Source organism: Tupaia chinensis, unplaced genomic scaffold (assembly GCF_000334495.1).
Source record: "Tupaia chinensis unplaced genomic scaffold, TupChi_1.0 Scaffold000335_1, whole genome shotgun sequence".
Taxonomy (NCBI): domain Eukaryota; kingdom Metazoa; phylum Chordata; class Mammalia; order Scandentia; family Tupaiidae; genus Tupaia; species Tupaia belangeri.
Window position 1 is genome coordinate 374,203 of NW_006159829.1, and position 10,580 is coordinate 384,782.

At 50.9% G+C, this 10,580-nt stretch overlaps 1 long non-coding RNA gene across 1 annotated transcript; it reads left to right on the forward strand.

Moving 5' to 3' along the window:
- The first annotated feature begins 6,722 nt into the window (after window positions 1-6,722).
- Window positions 6,723-10,164, forward strand: LOC106735233 (uncharacterized). Its single transcript, XR_001370625.2, has 3 exons — window positions 6,723-6,858; window positions 8,001-8,419; window positions 9,849-10,164. It is a non-coding gene; the product is annotated as an uncharacterized LOC106735233 (long non-coding RNA).
- The last annotated feature ends 416 nt before the right edge of the window (window positions 10,165-10,580 follow it).

Here is a 10,580-nt window from a genome sequence, read left to right on the forward strand (position 1 = left end):
ACCCCGAAAGGCGGGAGGGCTGCGCGTCCCGCAGACGTGCAGGGGGGTCGGCGGGGAACCGGTCTGGGGAAAGGCCGGCGTTGGCGGAAGTGCTTTCCGCCGCTGCTCGGCTGAGCCGTCCCGGTCTCCCCGGACGGCGGAGGTCGGCCTGAAGTTCACACCCCGAGCTGCTCTGGACGCCTCGTTTCTCTGGGTTTCTGCTGCCCATGTGAGGTAGACACGTGGGTACACTTCTGCGGTTACTCTTTTAATACGTCCTTTATGAGGGCCGGCAGGTGGCGTGGTGGTTAGGCGTTGGACTCCCACACGGCCGACTGGTTCGACCGCCCGACCTTTCTCACTTTCTCTTGTATGTGCCCTATACCAAATTAAAAATAATAACCATCATAAATAAAATTCCCAAAAAAAGAATTTGAGAACAATAACGTCCCTTATGGGGAACTGTTGTAGAAGTTAACGACCAAAATGAAGGCTGGCCTGGCCACAGCGCACAAGGAGGTGGGATATGACGCTGGAACCACAGGGGCGGCTCCGGTTCTGATCTCAGATCAACCTGGACTTGCAGGGTGTACCTGCCTGTGACCCTAGCTAGCTGAGAGCCTGTGGGGAGGATCACAGCGTGGCAAGACTGGCAAGGGTACCTGTCTCAAAAAAGAACGGCCTGCAGGTGGTGTGGGAAGACTGCAGGACTCGACCACGGTTGGAGTCCTGGACCTGGCCGCTTGCTTTCTCACTTTCCCTTTCTCTCTCTGTCTAGTCATAAATAAATAATAATAGGAAATAATTAAGAAACAAAAAAGATCACAGCAGGTGGTGTGGTGGTTAAGGTGCTGGACTTCCACCTGGCCAACCACTGTTCCAGTTCTGGACCTGGTGGCTTGAAACTCACGGGGTGCATAGAGGTGGAGTAAATCCCAGGTGGAGGATGGGGAGGAGATTGCCTCATGGCCAGCACCCGGAGGCAGTCGTTTCTCACTTTCTCTTTGTCTTGCTAGTGAGTGCACACACCATATGGCAAAAACTTAAACCAAACAAACAGGGTGCAGGGGTGACTATAAAGAAGGAGTTCTGGGGGCCAGCAGGTGGCAAGGTGATTAAGGGCGCTGACTCCCACATGACCGGCCATAGTTCAAGTCTTGGACCTAGCGGCTTTCTCTCACACACTGCCCCTTTCTGGTCTAATTGAAATAAACAAATAAGTAAAATAATTTTTTTGAAGAAAGGAGTTCTGGGGACCAGCAGTTGGCGTAATGGCTGTGTCGCTGGACTCCCATGTAGTCGACCGCTGTTCAAGTCCCAGACCCGGTGGCTTAAACTCAGGCCCGGCATGCGTGCATGCATGCCCAAGATCCTGGGAGGAGTATGAAGGAGAAGGGATTGCGGCGTGGCCATCCCCCCCAGGGGTGATTTCTCACTTTCTGTCTCTCTCACTCTATAGCGAACACCTCAAAAAAAAAAAAAGGAGTTCTGGGCCTTCAGGTGCCGTGGTGGTTCTGGTGGCTGGATCCCACATGGCCAATTGCATGTGGTTTGAGTCCCACCAGCGGGTTGAAAAATACAACACGCACATGCACACACATGCCCTCCCCCCAGATATGACCTCTCTCTTTTTCTCTCTCTGGTGAGCACCTTGCCTTATAACAAACTTAGAAAATGGCTCTGGGCCCAGCAGTGGTGAGCTGGTTAAGTCAGCTGGGTCACGCATGACTATGTGGTTTAAGTCCCTGGCTTGGCAGCTTCAAAACACGAGGGAGCAGATAACGTATGGTTATGTCGCCGGACATGATTGTGCACTTGGCCATGGTTCAAGCCCCAGATCCAGCAGTTTAAAGCTCATGCTGGGTGTATGTGCATGCATGCCCAAAGTTATGAGAGGAGAATGGAGAAGAAGGGATTGGGGCGTGACCGATCTCCCCTGGGGAGTGTCTGGCAAGCACACTCACCCTATCACAAAGTTTTGTCTCAAAAGAAAAATACACATTGGATGTGCGTTCCCAAAAATCCTGAGAGGAGACTAAAGGAGAAGGTTGAGGTATGGCCCTCCCACCAGGGGAGCATACTTTGTCACTTTCTGTCTCTGGTGAGCACTCACACCCTAAAGCACTGTACAAACATAAATAAATAAAAGGAGGGTATGCTGTGTCATCCCAGCCATTCGGCAGGCCTAGGCAGGAGAGTCGTGACTTTGATGCCAGCCTGGGCACCACAGCCCGACCCCATCTCTAAAACCTTAACAACAAAGAAAACAATTCGAAATTCTTTTTTTTAAACTTAAATTTGTTTACATTCATTCACTGTACATCATTACAGCATACAAAGAGATTTTCCGTCCAGAGTGCACTGCATATTGGCTCAATCAAGCATATCAACAAGCAAGAAGCATGTTATCGTCAACAAATAATTTTCCATTTCTTGTTTCCTGTATGTTTTGCTTTTTTTCCCTGATACGTGAACATATATGGAAGATTTTCTCAAAATGTTCTATGACAGACTTATTTTTTCCCAACTCCTGTGATTTAGCTATTACATTATTTTTAACTTAGAATTGACTTCAGTTCACTTCTACAGCCATTCATTGAGGGATGCGGATTCTGTGCCCAGTGTCATGGGGACGTATAGTGAATAAAGCTTGGGCCATTAGGATCCCAGCCTCTATCTCTGGAAGAATAAAGAAGCCCTTCATCAATACAAAATTGCCAGTCATCTTCATGGAATTTTTCCTCATGACAAAAGGGGCAAACTGGACAGTGGCAAACTGGATTCATCTAGGTAGTCGTGATGATGGGTTGTAAAAATGACCACAAAAGTTTGTTATCTCTTCCTTTGGAGAGATGCAGACTATTTCTGTACCCCTTGGGTCTGGGCTGGCTTGGTGTGACTGTGACCAACAGCATACCATAGAAGCGACACTGTGCAGTTTCAAGGACTCAGCCCCTAGTTACCCTGCTTCTGCTCTTACTGTGTTGGCAATCCTGTGACTGATCAGTTTCAGGGACGTGGTCACTCTTTGGTGGTTTTATGGGCCCTCCGTTTAAAGTTTTGTTCCAAAAGTCAAGACTTATGATGTCACATGTGTGCCAAAAGAGTATTTAAGAGTCTATTAAGGTCATACAAGCTTTCTTGGGAGACTAGGGTGGGCTCCCAAGCTGCCCAAAAATGGCTACAAGAAGTAGAAAAAGGAGACTGGCTTGGGCTGGGGGGAGGGGCTGAGTGGAGACTTTCTTGCTCAATCTGGGGATGAATGAACAATAAATAAGGATATGTGGGGTTTTTGGTTTTTTTTTTTGAGAGGTTTTCACTATAGGGCGCGTGCGTTCACCAGACAGACAGAAAGAGACATAGAGACAGAAAGCGAGAAATCACCCTCCACGGGGGATGGTCACGCCACAATCCCTTCTCCATCCTCCTCTCGGGATCTTGGGCACGCACACAACGCGCCCCGCGTGAGTTCTAAGCCACTGGGTCCAGGACGCGAACCGCAGTCGACTACCTGGGAGTCCAGCGACATAGCCATTACGCTAACTGCTGGTTCCCAGAGTCACTAAAGATCTTAATTAATCTAAATATTTTCATAGCAAGCACAGCTGATATATACATTTCCGTGAACACAAGTCCAACTTTAGGCATGAACCTCAGTGAATAGAATGAACATCGTATAAAGTAGCACCTAGCTGCAGTCATCGAATAAGTATTTTTAATGCATTTTTTTAATTTCAAAAACAGTTTTATTATTTCTTTGGAACCTTTTATTAAACTTAATTTACATTCATTCCCTAAACATCGTCACAGCATACAAAATGTGATTTCCCATCCAGAATATACTACATAGTGGCTCATGCATGTTATTATAAAAAATTTTCCATTTCTAATTTCTAGTATTTTTTTTACCCCTGTTTCTAACCCTCTGTCCTTTCCCACCCTCTTCTCACACTATCTCTGGTGTCTACAGTTGTCTTCCATTCCTTTCCCCCCACATTGTATTGATCATACAATTTCTTAAATAATCTAACTACTTTCAATAGCAAGTTCACTTAGTACTATTAAGAAAACCAGTTTTAACTTAAATCAGAGAAATGCTAAGGAATTTTGCTTAAAACTTAAAGCCAGGAAACAGGTTAGGATTCTGTTCACATGGTAGGTACATGAACCTATCCATATCTCAAGACAGGACACAAATCCTTACAACCAGATAACAAAGTCTATAAGAAAATCAGCAATGTTTTAGTCAAAAGTCATAAAATTATACTTCACCAATTCAGTCTCATGTACTTTTATCTTCTGTCGTGGTTCGATTTTCCTGATTAAAGTCTGGGGTATAATATTCCACTCCAGACTTGTCCCTATGATTAAGTTGGCCATTTTCTTAGTTTCTGGACTCTTATTTCTGTGTGTCTGTATTTAATTTTCCTGGTATAGTACTCCCTTGAGAACTTCTTGGAGATCTGGTCTAGTGTTGGTAAATTCTTTCAGGTTTTGTTTATCTGAGAACGTTCTTGTCTTTTCTTCCCACATGAAAGATAATCTTGCCGGGTACAGTATTCTTGGCTGAAATTGCTTTTCCCTTAACACGTTTCTTTCTTTCTTTCTTTTTTTTTTTTTTGGAGAGGTTTTCACTATAGGGCGCGTGCACTCACCAGAAAGAGAGAGACAGAGACAGAAAGCGAGAAATCACCCCCCTGGGGGATGGCCACGCAGCAATCCCTTCTCCTCCATTCTCTTGGGATCTTGGCCACGCATGCGCACGTGCCTGGCTTGAGTTTAAGCCACCAGGTCTGGGACTCGAACCACGGTCAGCTACATGGGAGTCCAGCAACATAGCCATTATGCTAACTGCTGGTCCCTTCCTTTAACACTTTGAATATATTTTTCCATTCTTTCCTCGTTCACATTGTTTCCGATGAGAGGTCTGCTGTTAGCCTGATGTGATATCCTTTGTAGGTAACTTGATGTTTTTCTCTTTGCCAATATTAGTGTCTTATCTTTGTCTGCGGTTTTGGTCAACCTGGCTATAATGTGTCTTGGAGAAGATCTTCTTGTGGTGTTACCACCTAGTGCCCTCTCTCCTTGTAAAGCCACCAGGACTTAATCACAGGGCCCACCTGATGGCCTCATCTAACCCTAACCACCTCCCAAAGGCCCCACCCTTTAGCCTTACTTGGATTAAATTAGCACCTAGTAATACTTTTTTAAAAATTTAATTTGGGGGCTAGCAGGTGGCCCTGCATCTTATAAAACTTTCATCTCCAACTCAATTTCTGGATATGAATGTTAGGGAACACAGTCCAACTCTAGCAGGGTCTCTCTGTCCCTGCAGTATGACGACACAGAAGGAAACAGATGATCTTCAGTTAGAAAAATGCCACTTCTGGGGCCAGCAGTGTTTGGGATGCTGGATTCCTATGTGGTCAACCATAGTTTGAGTCCCAAGCCTAGTGGCTTAAAACTCATGCTGGGCACATGTGTGTGCATGCTCAAAATCATGGCCATCCCCTTTGGGGGTAGATTTCTCTTTGTCTCTCCAGCAAAGGTACATGCCCTATGGCAAAAAATCTCTCAAACAAACAAATACCACTTATTATTGGCCCATACTGAGACCTGCTAGGCAAAATGTGGGGAGGAGAGCCCCCAGAGTAGAAGCAATGGGGGACTTTGGAAAGAACAATCGTACAGAAGAGAAAAGCAGGATGGGCAGACCGGACATCTCTGATGGAGAACGCTACAGCCCTGTGTCTTTCTCAGCTTTATTCTTTTATAGAGCAATGGGGGAGGGAGAAGCGGAGGGTAAAGCCAGGTGTCTTCTATAACCCACTGCACCTATGGAGCACCTTGCTTCCCTTGGTCTGAATAAACCCCACCTCCACTGGCTGTGCAGCATCCACAGAGCGAGTCTGTGCTCTGCTCCGATTTAAAGGTCGCTATTACTTAGCTCAGATTGGCTGCTCCCTACAGGAACAGTCGCCCTGGATGGATTTAAGATGCAGTGACTGAGTATGCCTTTCCTCTATCTAAGTGACAACCTGAAATCCCCTCGCCTGCCCCTGTCCCAACACCTGTCACCTGTTACCCACGTAGGCTGTGGCCAGCCTCTAGCCTTCCTGTCATCAACCAACTGCCTCTCCTTTTTCTGCTCTCTCTCCCTTTGTTTCTTTTCTTCTTCCCTCCCTCGCCTGTTCGACAGAGCTGTGCCAGCGCCAATCCCAGGCCCTGGGGGACAACGACGGGTTGTTCGCTAAAACGTGTGTGTGACACACTAGCCTCTCAGGTCAGGGACTGGGCAGTGCCCCTCAGACTTTCCCAAGAACAAGAGAGTCGTCACGAGGACTCCTAAGCCTGCCTGCTCAACGGTCTCCAGCAGAATGGGATGAAATTGATCCCCGACCCCACTGCAGACCCACTGAGCCAGAACCCCACGGAAAAGACCCGCGATCCGTGCCACTAGGGAGCATCCCAAGTGACCCTGAGCAGGTATCTGCGGGAGGCGGGGCCAAAAGCCAGTCCATGGCCTGATGTGACTGCCCACGTGAAGGAGGTGGGGCCTGAGCGGCTACGCAAGCGGAGGAGGCGTGGCCTGAGCACACGCATTGAAGGAGGCGGGGCCTGGGCCTCTTCGGAAGCAGATGGGGCGGGGCCTCAGCGCACTCGCTCAAGGGAGGCGGGGCCGGGAGGAGACACAGGGCGTGGGGCTTGCGGCGTGCTTACAAAAGAGGCGGGTGACAGCGGGGCGGGGCGAGGCGGGGTGTCCCCCCCGCCCCCCCCAGCTCTGGCTTACTGGGCCTGGCGGGGCTCCGCTCTGGGGCCGGCGCCCGGCGCTTCCCGACGGCAGGATTCCGGAGGCGCAGCTCTGCAGCTGCTCTCCAGGTAGGCTGGACCGGGCAGTGCCCTCAGATCCTGGTTCGTCCTTGTCCCGCGGCCCGTCTCCTCACTGAGATGGCCCGCTGTGCTTTACCAGCGCTGCTGTTGTCTCCTGGCCTCCGCCGTGGCCATCTCTCCTGCTCGCGGGTCAGCAATCCCTCCCCGTGCTGTTTGGCATTATTTTGGATCGGCTTGTGCTGCCAGTGCTTATGTTCGTCCAAGTGTCGCTTTATCACCCCTGCCGACTCGTCCCCGGGCAGCCCGCGCTTCAGCCATACCCCACCTGGAGGACCCAGATTCCAGGATGGCTGGCAGGAATGTCAGAGTCCTGGCTCCCAGGCTTTACTCGTGGTCCCCACTACACTGGGGCCTGGCACCTAAGTCTTCTCCAGGACCGGGGACTCAGAGCCTCCTGAGGCTCAGGAGAGGACTCTCACCAGGGAGGACAGAGGGAGCAGGTCAGGGAGGAGGAGGTGAGATCAGTGGTGGTGAGCTGGGAGTGCCAACTCTCCTTGCCATTAGGGGCCTCCTGGCAGTCAGGTTCCTGGAATAATGTCCTCAGGTCTCCCAGTCCCCAACAGCCCACCCTCCCCACAAAGCAGCTGGCAAGGCCTGATGTGAGCCCTGAGCCAGCTGCTCCCTCATCCCGTCTAGTGTCCTTTCCCCACTCCCAGGCTGGTGACCCATGGGCTGCACGAGCGTGTGGTTTCAGGGCTTGCTGACCTTTGGGGACATGCCCTGTACTTACTCAGGAAAAGGGGGCATCTGCTCCTTGGGCAGAGGGCTCTGTACAGGAATGTCACCTGGGGATCAGCGGCGAACCTGGTCTCTCTGGGTGAGGTCTCAGCTCCGCCTTTCCCTGTCCCAGCCCAGCCCCATGAGTTCAGGTCCTTCAGGGGCCTGCAGGGGCCACCTGGTTGTGACTTAGGGGTCAGAGCATCAGACCAGGCCAGGAGACAGGTGAGGGCAGGGGCTCCCCTCCTGTCCCAAGGTAGGGCTCTTGGTCTGAGGGCCCTCTGTGGGGGTGTGTGGTCTCTCACTGTAGACCTCAGTGGTCTCCTCTCCCCGAGGCTGCGTCCCTTTCCTGCTCCCCACCCAAGTGTTAGTATTTTGAATTATAATCATTTTGGCTTTTTTTTTTTTTTCAGTACCCAGAGGATTTGTCAGAGAAGGCGCCCCGGGAGCATGGTCACACGGCAGCCTTTCTCCACGCCTCTCTCCAGCCGGGGTTCCGGGCACTCACATGTACATGCCTGATGTGTCTCATGCTACTGGGACTGTGACCGCAACACTGCCGGCCGTGGGGGACCAGTCTTCAGTGCAGAGCGGAATCCCTGTGCCGCGGGCTGGCCTCCGTCTTAGCTCTTTAATGACCCTTACGCCTACCGATAAAACGACTGTGAGAAGGGGCTGGTGGGGTTCACAGGTACAACCGAAGGAAACTTTTCTGAAGTAAAGGAGTATCTGATCTCTAGCTGGCTCCACGGCCTGGTGGTTAAGGTGGTTGGATCTCACAGAGTGGACTGTGGTTCAAATCCTGGACCCGACAGCTTGAGAAATACACTGGGTATGTATGCATGCCCAAAGTCCCAAAAAGAGGGAGCAATGGAGAAGGGTTTGCAGTGTGACTAGTCCCCATGAAGATGCTTTCTCCTCTCCCTTCGCCTCTCTGCTGCTGGCGAGTACACATGCCTTCTAGCCAAAGCAACAAACAAAAAGGGGTATCTGGTCTCAGTGCCTGAAAAGCCTCATTGTACACTAAGACAATAATAGAGAACCCCAGGGGTCAGCAGGTGGCATGGTGATTGGGGGCACTGGACATGGCAGACCACGGTTCAAGTCCTGGACCTGGCAGCTTGCTTTCTCACTTTCCCTCTTTCTCATTCTGTCCCTCTCTGGTCAAATTAAAATAAATTTTTAAAAAGTAAATAAGCAAAGTTAAATGATTCTTTTTTTTTTTAAAACAAAGTTAAATGATTCTTTAAAAAAATAGAGACCTTCAAGTCTAATGAAATGACTGAACTTTAAGACGAGATATTGGGGGACCAGCAGTTGGTATAATGGCTATGTTGCTGGACTCCCATGTAGTTGACCGCGGTTCAAGTCCCAGACCCAGTGGCTTAAATTCATGCCAAGCGTGTGTGTCCAAGATCCTGAGAGGAGAAAGGAGAAGGGATTGCAGTGTGGCCATTCCCCTTGGAGGGTGATTTCTTGCTATCTCTCTGTCTCTCTTTCTCTCTAGTGAACACATGTGTCCTATAGCAAAAATTTCTCCCCCCAAAAGAATTATTTACTTATCATTATTATTATCCTATAATTTGCCACAGGGCACATGTACTTGCCAGAGAAAGACAGAGGGAGAATGAGAAAGAAAGCCTCCACGTCTGGGACTCAAACCACAGTCGGCCATGGGGAGTCCAGAGCCTTAACTACCACACCATCTGCTGGCCCCAGGAAACCTATTCTTAAAGAATTTAAATTTTATTTATTATTATTATTATCATTATTAAATTTTGCTATAGAACACATGAACTCATCAGGAAAAGATAGAGACACAGAGAGAGAGAGAGAGAGCACGTGCGTTTGAGAGAGAGAAAGCAACCTGCCAGGTCCGGGACTTGAGCTGCAGTTTGCCATGTGGGAGTCCAGCGCCCTAACCACCATGCTGCATGCTGGTCACAGATAATTTGAAAAAGAAAAAGCCTTTTATTCAAAATGGTGCTAAGAGGCCACCAGGGACACCGGACACAGGCATGTCCTCTTGGCCTTGAAAATAAGACATCTGGGAAGCTCAGGGTGCAGGTGAAGCCAAGCCGGCGGCCTCCTGCTTGCTGGTCACCTCCCTCTGCTCTCTGGTACTCCCCATGGGCTCTCAACACCTCACCCAAGGCGTGCCTGTATCTCGTGGTGAAAACGTAACTTTTCACATATTAAAAGGCTGACCCTCGCTTTTACTTTTGGGACACTTGGTGTTCTCCTGGATCTGCTGCCCCCAGGTCGCCATCCTCGCACAACCCCAGACAAAGCTCTTTGCCTCGGGGTGGACCCTGGAGCACAGCTGCAGTGCCAGTGTGCAGAGGAAGCCAGAGCCCACGTGGCCAACAAGCCAGACATTGCCTGCCCGAGCCCATTGGAGGGAAAGGACTGCAGGTGGCCAGGTCCGCCCTGCCACCCCACCCCCACCCCCGTCCCCGCTGTGACTCTGGAGAGTGACTTGGTGCCTATAGCCCACTGTCCCCATGGACCGGCCCCCAAACAGAGCGCGTGCGTGTGCACATTTACAATCGGGGAGCAGGACCGAGATGGTGCGTTAGCGGCTGGGTTCCAGGGGCTCGGCTCAGCACAGGTCTGCAGCCGATGTTAGGATCCCTCACAGGGCCCCCCCACCCTGCACCCAAGGTCCGAGGCCGTCTCTCCAGGGCCGGTCCTTCCTCTGTTCACAAAAGCAGCTCCAGGCCAGGGGTCGCAGCTCTTTCCGCGGCGCCAAAGCCACGGGTGGCATCCGGCCGCCCGAGTAAGCGGAAGCAGCGGACCCTCCCACCCCGGTCCAGCCACCCTAGTTTGCGGCCGCCGGTGCCTCCTCGCTCGCTCAGTCCCAGTGCTCGGAAGGACTCCATTTCCCGGCAGCACCCGGTCTCGCCGGCGCCTCGAGGACTCCACTTCCCAGGGTGCTGCGGGCCGGGGCCGACCCTCCACCTGGCCGAGCGGCTGGGGGGCTCCAACGGTTG